This window comes from Carettochelys insculpta, chromosome 13 (assembly GCF_033958435.1).
Source record: "Carettochelys insculpta isolate YL-2023 chromosome 13, ASM3395843v1, whole genome shotgun sequence".
In the NCBI taxonomy this organism is placed as follows: Eukaryota; Metazoa; Chordata; order Testudines; family Carettochelyidae; genus Carettochelys; species Carettochelys insculpta.
This window is the reverse complement of record NC_134149.1, coordinates 9,861,638-9,881,224: the sequence shown is the minus strand read 5'-3', so window position 1 is coordinate 9,881,224 and position 19,587 is coordinate 9,861,638.

The window sequence follows — 19,587 nt, the reverse complement described above, 5'->3', positions numbered from 1 at the left end:
TGAATGTGGGGAGGCCTCACCCTGTGCAGTCCTCCCTCAAAGTCCTTCCACAGGGAACTCTGAGTCTCCAGCTACTTTTCTATTGGAGTTGTTTCTTTTCTGTTCTTAACCTTGGGTGAGCTAAACTTCACATCACTGCTCTTCTCCAGTGCCTTAAAAAATACTGTGTCTCGGCTGAGTTTTGTAAAGGACTAACCTTTTGGTTGCTGTACATTCTTTTTAAGCCTGTTTATTCTCTTGCTATCATGGAACCCAGAAAGCCTCCTATATGACAGCTTGGAAACTCTGCTCCTGGCTTCCTAAGAGGCCCTCACTCCTCAAAGCCTCTATTATGGGAGGGTGGGGGTGGAGGAAACTAATATGACATTGTGTTGAGATCAAAAGTCAATTCAGTTTTGTGTTTTCCTATAGAAAGATCCTGTCATTAGCCATGCATTTGTTGAGAAGGCTGATGGTAACTCAGAATGCAGGATTTTTGTGAGTGTGGTTTATATGGTGTAATACTCATAATATAAAATGTGCCATTAAAGGGCTTATGCCAATTAATTGAATGCAGTATATATGGCATATAGGATGCTAGATTTTTATTTTACTCTTACTATAATCTGATCTGTTATTTCAAACATTTATTTTATGTTTGTTTTCAAACATCGCAACGCCAGAACATTTGGCTTGGTTATTTGGCTTCTTATTGGATGATTTATTATAATTTTTCTCCACTGGCAATACTCTGCCATTAAAAACCAACCATTGTGTCATTGCAGTGTTTTGTCTAATCTATTTTATAGTGGCTTAAGGGATTGGCTGTATTGGAGTGCATGCTAAATGACCTTGATGGATTTTGTTCTTAAACATCTGTGCATGTGACGATCACTGTAGTATATGCAGAGATCTGATGTCTGGATTCGCAGACCTGTTGTCTTTAGGTACTCTTCCACTGCCGAAAAAAGAGGAGGAGAATCTCTTACTATTGCTTTAGTGTCCAAGGGGCTAAATTTGGGAAACACATTTATGGAATGAGTTACAAAGTTAGGCTTCTAAGTCTTTTGCAAAGACTTATGCCCATGGTTAATTATAAACACAGTGAGTGATTCTGGTGAAGTTACTTTATACTGTTTAGTTTATACTGAAGTATAAAGTTAGCATGTTTTTACATTTTTGCTGGCCTAATGCTTTATGAAAAGATTCTGTGGTACAGTAAACCCCTGTGTAACTCAAATTTTCGTTCAAGTCAGCAGGGATACAGCAACCAGGCTGCCCCTGGGCTTGCAGGAGCTGGGAAACTCTGATTGGTGGGGAGCTGGGAACCAGTCTTCTGCCACTTGCAGGACCCAGGAACTGACCAGCTCATGGCTGGTCAGTTCCCTGGGTCCTGCCAGTGGAGGGAGCTGGGAACCAGGCTAAGAGCCTCTTCTCCTGCCACTTCCCCCAGCCGCTCTCAGACAGCTGCACGGGCAGGGGAAGGGAGGGAGAAGGCTCCTGACACATGGCTGTTGGGTCTCTCTGCCCCCCAGCCAGGGACCCCTCAGCTGGCTGTGCCAGCTGGGTACTACTCAGCCGATTTCCAGGTATGGGGCTGCAGGGTTTCCCCACTCCCCCATGGCGCTGCCCCTGCCCCTCTCACATAAACGTGACATATATCCATTCAAAGTGTGCATATCTCAGGGCATTACTGTATTTTCAAAGTTTGCAACTAGCTGAAATCACCTTTAAAATCCATTCACAAAAATATTTGCTTTTCCCCATTCAAGGCATGTGAAGAATTAATCTACATTCAGACTATTTGAACAAATACCCCTTTAAAATAGCAATCAGTGAGTGATGGCAACATCATCAGCTTGTTTATGTAAGATATTTCCAGAGGGTCCATCACCCCATAGTGCCTAGGTGCTGGATGGATGCTGGGTCTGATAAATTCCCGTCTAGATGGGGGGAATGGTGCTCAGCAGAATCTGCTGAGTAGCAATAGCTGTGCAGGCTGAAGAGAGCTCTACTTTTGTGGGTTTTTCACATGATGATGTTGGGAAAAAAATTTGTTTTGTGGATGCTGGTGACAGGGTCAGAAGGCTAATGTAAGGAGGTGGGTTGAAGTCTGGCATCAGAAGCAGCAATTTTATTTATATTTCAGAGGCCAGCCTAGCTGTGCATTTGGGCAAGGCACCTTAGGTCCCAGAATACTCCTGGTGTGTTTGGTTCTTTATCATTGTGCACAGCAAGACACTTGCTTCTGGATGGAGGGTCGGGGAAGATCAGTGGCAATGCCATTTTGAGAACATTGTCTATTGTCAGATTTTTATTGGACGTCCCAGAACTCAGATAAAACTGCTGCATGACAGCTGCCCATGTCTCACCAATTTCTCATGCTGCAGCAGTTCCCTCCTGGGTCCTCTTCAAAAATAAATCTCAGAGAAACAGTGTCTTACCTCTTTCCTCTCTGCAGCTCCATTCTTTTGGCAGCCTCTGGGTTTGTTTTATTTTTGGTTGGGTCTTTGAGCTACTCTTTTCTCCTGTGTCTGTCATCACAGAGGCAGGAATAGTTCAGAGATCAGCAATGAATCTGGGAAGACCGGCTAGGAGAGAAACAGGAAAACAGATCAAGGAAGCCCTGGACACTGAAGATTTGTTCTTCAGTGATTTCTTTCATGTACAGAAAGTACCGATTCTGATTCTTTTCCCCCCCCTCCTGTTTCTGCTTTTGAGCAGGAGCAAGGATGGTGACAGGAGGTGCGTGTGTGTGTGTGTCATTTTGGAATGTCTTTCTATATTGTTGATGCAGCCCCTGGTGTAAATCAGCAAACTCAGTCACTGCAGCTTATTTGGCAGCCTGTGACCTGCTAGGAGCTAATGAGCCTCTTAGACTGGCCAGAGAACAGTTTGCGCTGGCTCCACTCTATGGCTGCATCTACACTGAGAAAAGATTGATTTTAAATCATTTACCCCGATTTTTTTAAGTGCCTGTCCTCACTGTAAATTCCATTATCTCTATGTAGGGAGCACTAAAATCAACATAATATCAAAATTCTAAAATCATAGTAACCTGACGGGTATAGTGTTCAGTTCGAATTTAAAATTCTGAATGAAGGGTAGTGAAGACATGCCATGTCTTTAAATCAAATTCATTAGCCTCCAGGAATGTCCCGTATGTGCCCCACAATGCCCCACAGTTCTCCGTTCTGCCCTCGTCCATCTCCACTGCTCTTAGGTGCGGAGGAGTTAGACAACAGGACCGTTACAATTTGGCACCTGCAAGCCCTTGGCTGTAGGGTCATGAGAGTCTGAAAATTTTTCTTTCATTGTCTTTTCTAGTAGTGCGGCTGTGGTGTCTGTGGTTCTGTGTATATTCCTCCTAGCTGCCTTTTTTTTCCCTGCACTGCCTGGCATTTGCTGCTGCCCCCCATACCGTGTGGCAGCTAGGCTGTGGGTGGAGGTCGTGCTTGACTGGCAGGGTGAGAAACTTCTTTTCAGCTGTTTACACGTTGTCCTGCTCTCCACATCCCTTCCTTTCTCTTCCAGAGAGGTGCCACGCATTCTGGAACTTTACCTTGCCCACATCACCTGGCAGCTAGTCTGTGGGTGGGGATTGTGCTTGGATGAGAAACTTCTTTTCAGCTGTTTACATTTTGTCCAAACCCCACACCCCTCCTCCCTTCCCTCTCCTCCAAGAGGCGCCACAGAGTCTGGAACATTCCCACGCCCAGCTGCATCACGTGGCTTGACCCCAAACCAATAAACAGATGTGCTGTGCAAGGTGCCAGGCAGCTTGTGCATGGCGAGAGTCACAATTTTGGGGGGCTGGCTGTAGCTGGGGGGTTTCTTAGCTGCCCGGGGGACATCACCCTTGGCGGACATGGTTTTCAGGGGCTGGGTGTAGCTGGAGGTCTTCTAGCCACCTGGGGAATGTCTTCGTCTGTGGTCATGATTTTCGGGGGGGAGGTATCCAGTTTCCCCTGGTCAAGGAATCTCCTTATACTAAGATACTCCATGATAGGGTTACCATATAAAAAAAGAGGACACCGCTGAGAGGTAGTGTATGTGTGTCAGGATCTACCAACTCACATTGTATTAATGTGTTATAGTGTATATATTATTAATACAGTGTGAGCTGGTAGATACTGGTACAGATACTCACTCTCAGGAGTATCCTCTTGTTTGAAAGGTCACATATGGTGACCCTGTTCCACGAGAGCAGTCTTAGTGGTTTCTTTAGCTGCCAAAGTTTCATAAAAGGATCCATACAGCATTACATAGCTAATTTGAGACTGACTGTGCCATCTCATCCTTCTGCTTCCAGTAGAAAGAGAGCTGATGTATGCCATTGCATACATTTGGATATGGTACGTTCCTTGGTAATTTTTATCATGTTTTATAAACAGCATGTGCTTTAATTCTTTTCCCACTGGCTTTTCATGTTTTTCTTTCCAAAATATGGAAGTGTGTTAAAGCTTACATTTTTTTCTGTTGTAGGTTAACAAATTAAAAGGAAAAAGAAAATTAGAAATGTTGAGTATCACCCTTAAGTGTCACCTTTCCTTTTGAGTTATATGATTTATACGACAGCTTGGTATCAGAGAGCAAAATCAATAGAAGCTCTTTTTAAAAGAGAATGGCAATAATTTGTTACCATAGCAATATTTTCTCCACTCTAGACTGTTTTACTTTACCAATATTTAACTTTACTTTACTTTACCAATACTTAAATGTCAAACATTCCTTACACTTGTACTTTATGACTGCCACCAAGAATGAAGTGTCAGGCCACACTAAGTGTACTTTTTGTTAACTTTTTTCTTTTAACAAGCCTCTTCTGCAATGGCAGTGGAAAACTAGCTGCGCTATAAGAAACAAGCCTATCTATAGGTATGCCTCCGCTCCACTAAAATTACTGGAAGCTCTTCCATAGTCTTCATTGAAGGCAAGATTTAGCCCCATATGAGCATGCTGTTAGCTACAGTGATGTAGAGGAAACAGAACTTGTCCAGAACACCTTGGGGAGGGCTCTGGGGGAGGTGATTATTCTAGTTTATATGCTAGCGACCTTTGTAGCTGCTGGTGTAGGAAACTGGGGTGGAGAGGACATGGCTGGAGCTCTTTCTCCAGCTGCTGGATGGCCCTTCAAAAGGAGAGGTTTAGCGCAGCCCCGTGGGTGCTCTAAACTGTGTCATAATTAGAACCAGCTTGAAGTTGGTCTCAGAATCAGGGAGTTGCAACCAGAAGATACTGAATGTAATAGAAGAGGTGCTGGGTTGTAGAGGATATTTATATAAATATCCTACATGATGTAACTACTGTCACATATTATTAAATATCATTACATTAATCCCCAAAGCAAAAAAGGAGGAAATTCAATTAAAAATACATTCAAATCCCTCCCACCTCTCCAATCATTATTTTAATTCATCCTTCTGAGCTCCTTTGTTCCAAGGAGGGTTTTCCATTAATCCTTTGTCTCGTAGTAACAGTGGTGCCGATTTCATTAATGTGGCTAGGTTATTATGTAATATTTCAAAAGACTCCTTCTTAATTGCCAGAGATGGGAGCGTTTCTATGCAAATACTCCATGCCAGCAGTGTTTGGAAGCACTGGTGTCCTATTTAAGAAGTGGGTTGGACCCTATTATGGCATGCAGCAAATTTATAGTTGGTGTTTTTATTTTATGAAGAAATAAATGCTTTATTTTGTACAATATCTACTACTTGAAAGTCAGTTAACAACAGACATGCTGGAAGTCTTTAGATTTAAAGAACTGCATTTTAATTTCTGGCGTTCAGCTCTGTGAATTAGGAAAATAATAATTTCCATTGGTATCTAATTAACAATTGCTCCTTGGTTATGAGATATGCTGTCTCATTTAGCAACATCTCATCAGAGTATTCATATATAGGAACAATGGCCAGGAAGACATTAGTTATATCTTAACCACCAAAGAGGGCAGAGATAAAAGGCTGATAGATGTTCTGTGTGAAATATGATTTACTGTGCAGTGCAGAAAATAGCATCCCAGGACTGGATGAGGCCTGGAGGCATACAGAAGTATTGTCACTCATACCTTTATCTTTGCTGGCCCAGGTCAACAGCAAAGTTATTTCAAAATAATGGCTGCTGTTTCAAAATAACTTTGTGTGTCTACATGATACAAATAGGCTGTGGCCACACTTGGCCAAAACTTCAATATGGCCATGTAAATGGCCATTTCGAAAATCACTAATGAGGGGCTGAATTGAATATTCAGAGCCTCATAAGCATTAGGATGCTTCCGGCTGCGGCGCTTCCAAAGCGCCGCTTTTGAACGTGTGCGGCTTGGTGTGGCTACACGGTGGTCCTTTTCGAAAGGACCCCGCATATTTCGAAATCCCCTTATTCCACTCACTGGAGGAGAATAAGGGGGTTTTGAAACATGTGGGGTCCTTTTGGAAAGGACCCCCGTGTAGCTGCGCCAAGCCGCGTGTTTGAAAGTGGCGCTTGGAAGCGCTGCGGCCAGAAGCGTCCTAATACTAATGAGGCACTGAATATTCAATTCAGCACTTCATTAGTAATCTTCAAAATGGCCATTTGCATGGACATTTCAAAGTTTTGGCTAAGTGTGGCCACAGCCCAACTGTTTCGAAATACTTTTGAGATAGCAGACAGCTTATTTTGAAATTGGTAAATCTCATGGTTCAAGGAATAGCACCTGTTTCAAAATAGCTAATAGCAATAAGCCACAGAGAATTCAATGGTTGTATTTTGAAATAGGCTTTATTTTGTGTGTGGATGCTCTGTTTAGAAATACAGTAGAACCCCAGATATGTGCACTCAAGTTGCGTGAATCTCAGGTTAGTGCTCCTCTCGGGCAGCAAGAGTCAGGCTACCTCCCCTGACAGGAGTGGCAGCCTGGCTCTTGGGTGCCATCATTGACAGGAGCTGGGAAACTGACCAGTGCAGCAGGGCTGGTCAGTTTCCTCTCCCCTGTGAGCAGCTGGCAGCCCAGAATCAGGCTCTGGGCTGCCTGCCACCCACAGGAGACAGGAAACCCCCCCTCCCTGCCCCCTCCCCCCCAAATTATGTGAAATATGACTTACGTGGGGTTGTGCTAGAACACAACCTCTGAGTAAGTTGGGGGTCTGCTGTAGCTGAGCACTGTTCCAATTTGCATTTCATGTGTCGATGTGTTACTTCAAAATAAGCTGTTCTGGAATGTCTCTTCTGGAACAGCTTGTTTTGAAATAACACTACTACGTACGCTTAGCGCAAAAGTCTGCTGCCAGGTGCTCCTGAAAAGGGCAATAGATTGACTTTCACTTTGACAGGTAAAATTACTTTTGAGGTTTATGAACGGTTTCCCAGTGTGACTTTATGGTGTTCTGTTTTTCCTTTTTAAGTTTTCATGAAGCATGCTGTGAGGAGGGTTTAGATTCTCTGAGTCTGAAGTTCTCTTTGTTTCTAAAGGAGGTATACAGCTTGGGAAGAAGCACTGCTATGAGGTCTGAACATATAAGCTGCGGGCACTACCTTCAAGAGAGTGAGGATAGCCCTAGAGTTAGCCGATGTCTGGTGCAGCTGTGACTGGCCCCTTTTAAGGTTTACGTGTGCCCATGTTCCATACTCATTCTGAACATAACTTCACAGTTATATTGTTTGGTGCCAATTAGTGTTAATGAGGGTGTTTTTTGTGTTGTGACACCACACTCTCAGCACTTCAGTTTGTCAGCAGCTGCTTCCTGGCCATGGACTGCTATGGCCCCAGCTCCCACTGCAGCTTCTGCTGCAGCTCCTGACTGCTGCTATCCACCTGTTACTGGCTCATGTGGGCCAGGGTTGGTGTTCTCAGCCACTGGCTTTCAGTTGGTCCCCGCTCCAGGCCTCTGGGGCTCTCTAGTCCAGCAATGTTCATGGTCATGCCGGACCACAGATGTCACACCAGAGATTCATGGATTTTAGAGGCTCAGCTCATATTTGCCAAAGATCACAAGAAGTTAATATTTAAGTAGGAACAGAGAGCTCTGGAAATGTCTCTGTAACTTGAGTGGGTAGCCATTCATTACTGCAGGTTGAGTGCTGCCTTCTGATACAAACCGAGGAAAATCTCATTATTGGTCAGTTTCTGGAAGCCTGCGAGCATCAGAATGACTGGAAGTGAAGCTGTTGATGTAAGTAAGCATGTCAGATTTAGTAAAGGATGGTAAATGTACTCAAGAAGAAAACTAAATCCCCCTCCCAAAAGGAATTAAAAAAAAACTTTCTGCAAACAAGATGAAACAAGTATGCTAATACATTTCTTTCAGCATACAGCGTGCCTCACTTGTGATTCAGATAAAAACATTATTCTGACACTGTTACCATGTATTAGAGCATTGGATTATACATAGACTAGAGTGTCAGGCCTCATCATTTCCTCAAAATATAACTTGTGGGAGAGAAGTTAGTCAACACCTACTCCACTTTGTTTCATCCTGGCAGGGCAGGATGCAAATGTGATAATCGCAGCTTCCCAAACTGGACACTTCCTCCATGCCAAAGAAGGAAAACAATAGCCCCTAGAAAGAAGCAGGTACCCTCCTGGTGCTGTACGATGAAGTGCTACACAATGCTATGCCAGATGGCTTTTTCTGATGCATCCATTGTAGAGCAGCTGTTTCAATCCTTCTCCGACTCAGTAGAAATTGCTGGGGCCAGGTATAAATGGAATAGTGACTATAGTGAGTACATGATATTAATCAAGAAAGAGAGCAGACATAGGAAAAATGGTATTTAACTTTTTCTGTGGAAGATTTTGATTCTTGCAGCCAAAATGTGCAAATTGAAAAAGCTCATGTGGAAGCTGAAAATGCTGCTCTGATGCTCCTATGAGTTGCAGTTTGGGTGCCTCATGGGCTGGGTTTCCCCGTCAGATCTCCCATAGTGCATCATGATCTCACCTTTTGGAGAAAGAAGGTTGTACATTGTAAGAATCCTTGGGCAGAATGCATCACTGGTGATGCAGTTGGGCCGGAACACACAATTCATAGAGGAGAATTGCAACCTATATAGTAACCAAATGATCACTCCCATGGCACACTGCAGCAGCATAGCCAAATCAAAACATTTTGGTTTACAGCCATTCATTTCATAGACAAAAATGCATTTTTTTAATAGAAGGCGCTGAGAAGTAACAGTGGTCCAATTCCAGCAGGTGTATTAATGATAGAAGAAGCACTGCACACTGGCCAGTAGCTGCTACCTCAGGTAAATAAGAGAGTTGAAGAGCGTTATGTTTTGGTTCTGTAAGTGAACACACAGGCTTCTTCCTTCTTTGGGAGGGAGGGAAAGCCATAAACTACTGGAAGTGAGGATTAATTGGTATGGTAGCTCATATATGTGACAAGACCCTGATCCAAACACTGGGCGTCATTATATGACATAGAGAAGTGCTGCACCAGGCTGTGACAGCAGAAGTTTAGATATGGGAAGATGCCTCCTGGGCAGCCAGGAGGACTTGAAGTTTGTTGTGAGCCTTGCCAATAAGCTCAGGGAGGAGCCTGCAGGCATTAGGACAGCACAGGGGGTCAATAGATACCTGTAGGACACAGTTTTGTGCTAATACAGACACCCACCTGCCTCTTAGACGTTGCAGGTGACAGATTTCCTTCGCACTCTTTGAGAGTTGGCCCCCAAATGGTAAGTGTGAATCCTTCAAGGTTTGTCTCTGTTAACATTCCCTGTTTACTTTCTGGATTAGCATCCATTTTATCCTCCCTTTCCTCCATGTTCCATTTCCTATGTCACTACTGGACAGCCTCTGGAAACTGCTGCGCTGATGAAAGTGCTGTAAATACCCATATAAAATACCCCAAATCCCAGACTTTCACTTTCTGTCTCTTCCTCACTTTCCAGCACCGGGGCTGACAGTCACTGTTTCCAGGGCAAGGTGTGGGCGGACAAGGCCAAGGGCAGTCATCTCTTAGCACTGCCTGGACTGTGGTATGCTCTACTCCCCAGCCCTCAGAGCCATGAGGAGTAGCTCTCTGGTGGCCATTTAAAAGGGCCCATGGCTCCGGTTGCCACCACTACTGCAGTGACAAAAGGCAGTGGACAGTATCTCTGGGCACTGATCCAATTGTCCCCCTTGCCTCCATCCCCCCGACGGTGGGCTTGTGTAACATGACCACAGCCACATTCCTAAGATGGCTGCTCTGTTCCTTCCTATTCTGCCTGAACGAAATGTACTTTGCCCTTAAAGAAGGCTGGCTGGAGGTAGGGCCCAACAATTTTGTTTTCCTGTGAAGAGTCATGCGAAACAATTGTTGTTCACAATTATGTTCATGTATAAAGGAATAAGGAGGGTTAGTTTGAAATTCACTGCAATTTATCAAATGTTAATATAGTTTTCCTCATTTCACTCTTCATCTGGCTTTACTTATGCTCACCTTTCTTCCCTGTAACTTTTACGGCATCCAAATTCCAAATGAAAGGGACATCTTAACACAGATTTAGCCCGATGCATATCATCAGTGGTTGGGAAGGAAGTAAAGAGGTAAGTGGGGGAAAAAAAGTATAGAGAGAAACCTTGATTCCAAAGTTTGATTTCATATAATTAGGCACCTGGATGCTCAATAAAAAAATAATTGTGAGGTGGTAACAATCACATTGATTTAGCAACCAGGGTTGGTTGACTGAGAAACACCGTGTGCTTTGCTGCATGATTCTGAGGACTAATTCTTTTCTAGATGCGTGCAAGCCAAGACTGAATGCTTGTTAGAATTGTCTGCAAAAATGAGGGAGAAGCTGGGAGGACAAAGCAGGCAATGTAACAGTAATGAGAATAAAATCTAGCACACAGAAATGACACTTTGTTTATGGCCAGAGTGTCCTGGAAAGTAAAGTGTATGTGCTGCATGACTGACAATCATTATGAATTTCATCTCCTTACAGGTATATTGATTTTGCATACATCCTTCACACATAGTGGTTTCTTTGCTGTAACTGGGAAATGAAATGATACAAACTGGAATATTTGGACTGGGTAGAAGATCAAGAAGGGAGATGGTAACAAAAATGCACCTTTGATTCTTGGAGAATGGAATAATAAGGTCTCCAACAGCTGTGCCCAGATTGACCATAAAAGCTAAATGACTCATTGATTTGATGCACAAGCCCTGTAAAGTATTTTAATTTATTACGGTTCAGCTTCTTTTTCATTAACAACAGAAAAACTGAATCATGTTAGTAGCTTGAATTTAGTGAATCAAAGATTGAATGCACTCATGAACTACCTGGTATGGAATACTAAGGTGCAGTTAACTGTCCAGAACTGTGAGGACTGGATTTGCACGACAGAGCAGATAGCAAAAGGAAAACTGGTATGAACTGGAAAAGATAGCAGGATAACTTCAAAAATGTAAAGACCAAAGGTACAATCTTTTGCTGGCATAATTCTGTTGACTCCTGTGGAGAAACGTCAGTAGAATATACGGCCTCAAGTATATCTATCGCGCCATCCCACAAGACAAATAAATTCTCTCTCTGATCTTTTTTGGTAAGCAGGGACTGATCATATATTTCATAAGCAAGACAGCGTCTTGCTCGGACCTCTGGGACTTCTAATCTCTTTGGGAAAGGTAGCAGCTTGTCTGGATTTTTGAATTTTAAAATAGATATTTAAATCTTTCCTTTCTGAGCCAAACGAATTACAGATAGGTTATAGCTGGAAAAAAATAGACTTGTAATATTTATTGGCTGTGTGTAGAGTGGAGCGGGTGGGATAATGTATTGGTTACAGCACCAATCTAGTATCGGGGAGACATGGGTTCGGTTTGCTGTCTTGGGCAAGACATTAAGTCTTGATGTGTTCAGCCCCCCGCATCTATAAAAATGGGGATAATAGCACAGCCAAGCCTTACAGGAGCATTATGTGGATAAACAAGAGACCGTGGGACACCAGAGGCTGCGGTAACGGCAGCCATACAAGTACATCATAGAGAGATGCAGTGTTCTCTTATGGACAGGAATTCCTGGTGCATAGGGGGCCTCGGTCAAAGGGTCTCCTAATCTGTTTTTTCAGTGCCCTGTGCATCAGGGTTCTGGAGCTGAGCTCTGTCCCCTGGCTGTGTGGAGCAGCAGCATCTTCTCCTGTATCAAACATGCCCCTTCTGCAGTGGCGGCTTGAATGTGTGAGTTCTAAACCCTGAAACATATTGGTACAAGAAGAAAACCCCAGGTCATTCTGATTGGCTGTGCACTTACCACTCATGTTTGCTCTCAGCAAACAAAGTGAATTCATGTTGCCTTGGAATGAATAAACTGATTTTGTTAATTCTAGCCCTGGTTCTGATGTTGATTTAAGTTAACACTCAAGAGCTGCTGAAAACTGAAATATGCTAAGGATCATAGAAGAGATTCAAAAGTGATAGGGTCATGTTACTTATGCTATGTCTGCTCTGTTTCATGTCATGACAATATTTTATTTTTAGGATTGGAAAGTGCTGTCACTCAGGCTTTGGCCTCACATCACTGTCTGAGATTCATGGCACTCGGGGACAGTTCGTCAAAAGTCAGCTACCGTTTTGGCAGCACAATAAGTGGCCTTGTAGTCAGAAGAGTTCTGTGCATTGGGGACTGTGCACTTTCTGAATTCTGGGTGTTATTTAGGTGCCTAAGTGAAAGCTGAGCTCTTTAAAAAAAATCTGGTGGAACTGTGATAATTTGACTCTGAGCTGCTGTGAAATACTGGTCCTTTGGTGTCTCCCCAAGACCTCCATGAGAATAAGTTACAATCCTTGAAGGAGACAGGTACAAGAACCAAGCCTCCATTTAATGACAGAGCTGTGGTTTCCTAAACAAGCCAGTTGTAACAGTGGTTTATTGAGCAGTTCCAAAATGAAGCGAAGAAAGCAATTGTTATACAGAGGAGGAAAAATGACCTCATTGCTCCCTCTGGGCAGTTGTTACCCAGGCAAGGGAAGCAGTGGAAAGCAGTACAATGCATTATACTTTCACAGACTATGCTAGGCATTTCAGTTATAATTGAATCTTCATATAAACAAACCACTACAAAACGCCACTTGGTAATTCAACTTGCTTTTCCTTTATGGCTGAGACCATAGTAGGAAAGAGGAATGCCCCGGTAAGTAACACCTAGTTGCATTTCCATATTGTGTTCTGGCTCTGTTTAGATGATGTGAATCCTTTCTGCATTTCACTCAGCATTCATTCTCCCATCAGTGTTAGGGAATTTACTCAAGCAGCTCTCAATGATACCAATAGTTCAGTTGTAGTTATATACATAAATTTTTGGTCGCATTAATAAGAGACCAGAGACAATGTAATGGTTATTATTGGTATTCTTTGGCTGTGTGACATCCATGAAACCTCATCTGTTTTAACCTTTAACGTGGTATTTTCAAACCATGATTTAGGCATCCAGGTTTGCTGATCTGGGGTTTAATTGCCTTCACATGGACCTTGTTTTGTTTCCATTAAATATTCTGTAATGTGGTACTTTATTGGTCTCAGGATAGAAATATTTGGGTCTTTTTTTGGAGTGCAGGTGAGAAGCTCAGTTTTGTAAAGCCAGGCTATTAGAGAGTGAAAAGCTTCAAGGCTGATACAGCTTGTAGTTGCTCTGCTATGTCGAAATCAGATTTTTAAATTAAATTTTTAAACATGAAACCTGATTTGATATTCATTGTAAGCTTAAAACTAGTAGCTCATCACTTGACGATTTTTATCTTTGCAATCTGGTAAAAATAAATGTGGCACTAGGATTGCTTTGGATTTCAGCAGCATTAAGGCTACAGCCAGCATATTGTTATTGTTCTCAGCATCCTTGGCTATTCACTGCTCATACACACGTGTACAGGAGTTAAAGTGATGTACTGGAACTTGTGAGATTTTCAAACTTTTACATATCTTGGTCTCTGCACAATTCACTGCTTCATGAATAATGTACTGTGTCTGAAAAGAAAGGATTTGAAACATGATTGATTTCGCAGTGGATTTTGGAGCAGTGAAAGAATTGCTTGAAAAATGAAACAGCCAAGCATTTTCATAAAACATTATTTCATCTGCAATTTTAACTTCATTAAAGAAAGCCAGATTTGTTAAGCATTCTTCCTGCTGTTTTGTGCTAGGTTTTCTCTGGTCATCATTCACCTGCTCTACTAAACAATAAATGGAAGGATTTTGCTGAATTCCCATTATATGACTTGTTGGTTCTGCAAAGAGACTGGCTTCATACATTTTTCATCTGTCCCTTAGCTCCATTCTTTTAAGCTTCCTTGTCCTCTTCTGGATCACTTCAGTGAGCCAAGAAGAGCATGGTGAATGTCAGGGATGCTCATAGACTTAGCTTCTTTTTATGATTAGACATCATCCATGAAAGCACCCCCTCCAAGAGCTAGGAATGCCCTCACTGCCACATGCACATCTCTGGCCAGTCCTGACAGTGCCATCTCTTAAAGTCATACTCCTGTAACTGATTTCATGTGCTGGGCCATTGCGACACCAAGTAGTGCTGGATTAGCCACTGGGCCTATAGGGCCTGTGCTCAGGTGCGACGGGCAACTGGTGGTGGTGGGAAGGGGGAGGGGGCTGGAGCTCAGAGGCAGTGTGGAAAACTCCTGACCCACTCATGGCACCAGTGATGAGAGGCAGGTAGGGGAAGCGCCCAGTGCCCTCCTGACCCCAGCAGTAGATGGGTATGGTGATGGGACAAGCCCTCAGTGTCCTTGGACCCCATTCCTGGCTGAAGCTGCAGGAGTTGAGGGAACTGCTGGACCCTGTTCTCAGCAGAAGATGGCTGGCTACAGGGGATGCCCCCAGTGCCCCCTGGACCCATCCCTGGGGGTACCTGGGAGGCAGCAAGGGAAACTCTCAGTACCCCCAGCCCCATCCTTGGGAGAAGCTGGAGGGTGGTGAGGAAGCTCCAGTGCTGTTGAACCCTGTTTCTGGCAGAACCCAGGGGCAATAAGAGGAGCCCCAGCACCAGGGGGGCTGTAGGCACTCTCGCAATGGCTGGGGGAGTTCTCATTCCCTGCTGTGGCCTGGGGCTGTGGTGGTGGTAGGGGACAGAGCTTCTGTAGGGGCTGCAGTGGGGAGTAGGAATGGGAATGATCCTGAGTGGAGCAGAGCTGGGTCACTGGGAAAAGAGCAGAAATGGCAGCTTACAGGGGTGGCTGCTCTTGATCTCTGAACTGTTCAGGAGAGGGCCGACTTCTGCACAACACACATTTTTGAGAAAATCCAGGACTTGGGACCACCATGTAAGTAGTAATCAAGGCTAGTAGAAATGAGAGTGTGGCTGTGAGTCTGTAGATGGGCTGCTGGGGTCAGAGCTGTTGATCAGGGCTGTGTAGCAAACTGATGCTCAGGGTGTGATGTGTTGGCTGGTTGCTAGTGGTCCAGGCTGGGAGCTAGAGCATCCGAGTCTTGTGAGGCACCCCAGGTTATGGGACAGAGTGATGCAACCTCTCACTGGTCTGTGTTGCCACCTGAACATTGTAAAGAACAGAACTGTGACTTTCACATCCCTCTGTGAAGCAGCACACACTGCACCTCACCAGGGGAGGTAACGATGTCTTTGGTGAGCCTTAATGCTATATTTCACATGGAGGCAGCAACTGCAGGAGGGACAAGGACCTTCAACATACATACCTAAAAAGAACTCTGCCCTCTTCTATATAGTCTTGTAATTGAAATTATAGCCATCATGTGGACGTGAGAAACAGCAGGTGTTTCCTAATTGGCATATAGGTAGCTAGAGAAGAAAACAATTAAGCGTGGACAGGTATATAATAACACTCATCTATCAAAACTAATGGTTATGTGAGCACAAGAGCCCTAGGAGTCCTCATTAGTCTCCTACCTCATTTTAAACAAGGGCCATTCAAGGGAAGAAAAGAAGCCAAGAGATTAAATGCAGATGCATCCTGAGGACATGACCATGAAACCAACGTAATATAGTGGATGTATCCTTTGTTCAGCTTCGATCTCTGGTTCCTCCTTGCAGGAATAAAGCTGGCAGGACAAATAGGGACAATACCATTGACCCTTTCAGTGCCGGAGATTACTGTAACCAACAGTCCTATACAAGTCCTGAGACTCGAGTGAGGGAAGGAGTGGCGAGCCCAAGAGAACTATATGTACAGCACATGGAGGGCCACAACTGTGGGAGGCAAATATTTCTTGATGGGTTGTTCTGTATCTTTATATTACTTAGGGAATTTTTGTGCCAAACGAGTCCAAAGTGCTCTACAAATTCTGACATAGACAGGAATTGCTGCATCCTGTACGGAGATACAGCCACATTCAACGTGAAGGCGGGAAGGTTCACAGCCAGGATTCACAGGGCTCAGGACAAAACTTTGAAGCAGCTCTGTTAAAGGACTAAAGTCTTCATTCAGCAAATCACTTAAGCACGAGCTTAATTTTAATCACACAGTGTAGTTCTATTGGTGTGCTTAAAATTAAGCATGTGCTCAAATGCATTCTGAATCAGGGCCTGAATGGGGAAATTACGGAGGTTGCAGGCATCTAAAAATTTGCAGGTAGGATTTACATCAAAAGGTATCAGGTAAAAAAAGAATGCTGCATAGAACAGAAGGTTAGGATTTGTGATGAAATACCTACAGTATTTCTTTAAATAAGTAGATAGATAATCCTCAGAAGCTCTGTTTTCACCCTTAAAATATTTCCATGTTATTTATAATGGAGTATAGCTCACTCCAGAAGAGCAGGTCCGAAAGCTCTCTGTTCCGAATCATGGAAGAATATTCAGCTTATATGCACTTAGGCAGTGGGTAAAATCCCTTCGGTGCTTGTCAACACAAAATGTTCTTTCCTTCTTCCCTTCGGGCAGGTTTAAAATATGAGATCCTACAATAACCCCTGGCAGCTAGACCTATCTTGTGACAGTGCCACCTAGGGGGAAATAGAGCTACTTGGAGCCACCAGCTGGGACCTGTGGAGGCCCATGCAGAGCTTCAGTGCTTTCAGGGACACATCAGGATGAGATAATCCATAAACCAGCTCATCAGCACATAGCAGGGACTGCCTAAGCTACTCCACCAGTAGGCATCGTGAAACTGCTCTCTCAAGCATTTGTGTGGCTGGGACTAAGGCTAGCAAGAAAACAAGAAGTCAGTGTCATGGAAAATGTTGAGGCTTTGGAAATTGTTTTCATTCTGAATGAAAATGAAACCTTTTTCCTCCCAGAAAAAGGAATTTAGAATCACCAGCAGCCCATGGAAACTGGGCTCCCAGTTGAGCTGAGCAGTAAGTTTATCCTGGGTGAGTACCGTAAATGGTGATGTGGGTTTCTCTCCCTCTGACTAGAAATTTCATCCTGGCCTTGAGACACTTTCCCAATAAATGTTCAATCTAAATTGATTTATTTCTGCAAAATTTTGTTTACAATGCATTCATAAAAATGAAGAAAAAAGGTAAAAAAGTTCTCCGGTAGTTCTAACCAGGACCCTACCTCCCTCAGTTCTGGACCCTGAGAGGCAATCTGTCACTAAGTGCAAGGGTCTCTGTGGCCTTATTTTTTTTAGGGCATTCAAGGGATGGGAGGCTTCTTGTGCTTTTAGTCTCTCTTGCAAGGGGTCAGGCAATCTGGTCCATAAAGTAGACTGGTTGTGTCTCATTCTTGAACAGGTGATAGGCCAAGGAAAGAACTATCCCTTTTGTGCAGGGGCCCAATATTGACTTACTTGACTTAAACCCTTGTACTCTGTGTGGAGTATAGGTCATCTACAAGTCTCCTCTGCTTCACTCTGTCTCAGGACAAAACTTCTAGCTGACTCCAGGAGTTCCCTAGTTGTTGTCCTTCAGTCTCAGCAGATCATATCCTTATTGCCCGATGTTATCCTCTTTTGCATTTTCCTTGTGGGTTCCATTTTGAGAGCTTGATAGCTGGTGGTTTTCTGAGTGTGTGCCTTAGCCATCCCCACTTTCTTCTCTTGATTTGAACATGGAGTAGTTCTTGTCCTGCTGTGTTCCAAAGCTCCTCATTTGTGACAAAGTCTTGGAATTTGATGAGAAGGATGTACCTCAGGTGTCTGTTTATGAATGTCTGTTAACTTGTGATCTGAAGACTTTTTAGTATGCCAGGTCTCGCATCCATACAGGAGCACACTCTTCTCATTTGTGTTAAATATCTGCAGTTCCGTCTTCGTAGATACTGTATGTGAACTTCATATGGGATGAAGAGTCTTGAATGCAGCTGTTGCTTTCCCTATCTTGGCAATGATATCCTGATCTGTTCCTCTGTCTCTGCTTATTATACTCCCCCAGTAGGTGAACTGCTCCCCATCTTCTAGGTTATCCCCTCCCAGTGTGATGGGGGTGGTGTTGTACTGATTGATATTTATTGTCTTGGTCTTTTCCTTATTAATACCCAGTCCAGTCACTAAGGCAGTTTTGACCTTTTCTTATGTGCTCTTAGGCCTGTGTGAAAGGAGGGCAACATCACAGCGAAATCAGTGTCCTTTAGCTGTTTGAAAAGTGTCCATTGAAAGACCCGTTGATGTCCATCTGTTGTCCTGCTCATAACCTAGTCCATTGTGTTGAAGAACAAGAGAGGTGACAATATCGCTTATGTAAAAACATCCCTGGGTGGGTCATTTGCAGAGATGACAAGCTAGGTCCATTAGATCTAAAAATAGTAGTAAATTGTTTGAGCTAAAAGACTTGGTCAGAAATCTCAGTAGATGGTAGAGCCAGTAGAGTGGAACAAAGGCAAACTTAGTCAGTGAGGTTCTAGGGGTACAGGCACTCTTGTGACTGACATCTGAAATTGTAGTGACTACTTTCAGCTGGAGGGTTCATACGTTCTTGTGAAAGGCTTAGGGTTATAATAGCCATCAAACTTTGCTCTTGCGAGGGGCCTAAGAAGAGAACCTTGCCATCGGTTTGTTCAAAGTTGGTGTGTTTTAATTCACACTACACACACCACCCTTTTGCAAGCAATTTATTGCAAAACAACAAAATGAGGATAATTGTTTAAAATGTGGGTGGAGAGGCTCGCTAGCTAGGTTGTATTCAATTTTGTGTGTAGGATTGAAACATGTTTCAGAAACCAAAAAAGATTTAAGGCCATAAACCTAATTGACATGTTATACAGTTTAATAAATTCTAAGGCCGGGAGGGTATAACTAAATTTAGAGCTTATCTGGAATATTAATCAACATGAAAAGGTTATGTATCCATGCTCTGGGTAAAGTTCAGTGCCAAAAACGTTTTTCTTACTCATATTCCCCTTTAGTATAAACATACTGCCAATATATCAGCCTGTCATAAACATGTAAATGAAGGACTGTATTTGTACTGTACTTCCTTAGGGCATCAACTTGTTACCTTCTGGGTTGTTAGGGGATTCATCTGAGTAACTACTAAAGCCAGCACTAGGATGTTTTTGCAGTTATCTAAGGTCACTTCTGTGAGAGCTAGCACATGCTGACCAATCCCACATCCTGGTCCAAGTTTGCTTAAAATGGAAGCCCAAGTAAAAGAAGATATCAACAGGAAGAGCGGAAGGGATCATTCCTGAAGGACTTTTGAGTGACATTGCTAGGTTTCCTTTTTACAGCATCTTTAAGAACAAACCCCGGCATGACCCATTGGAATGTAATGCTG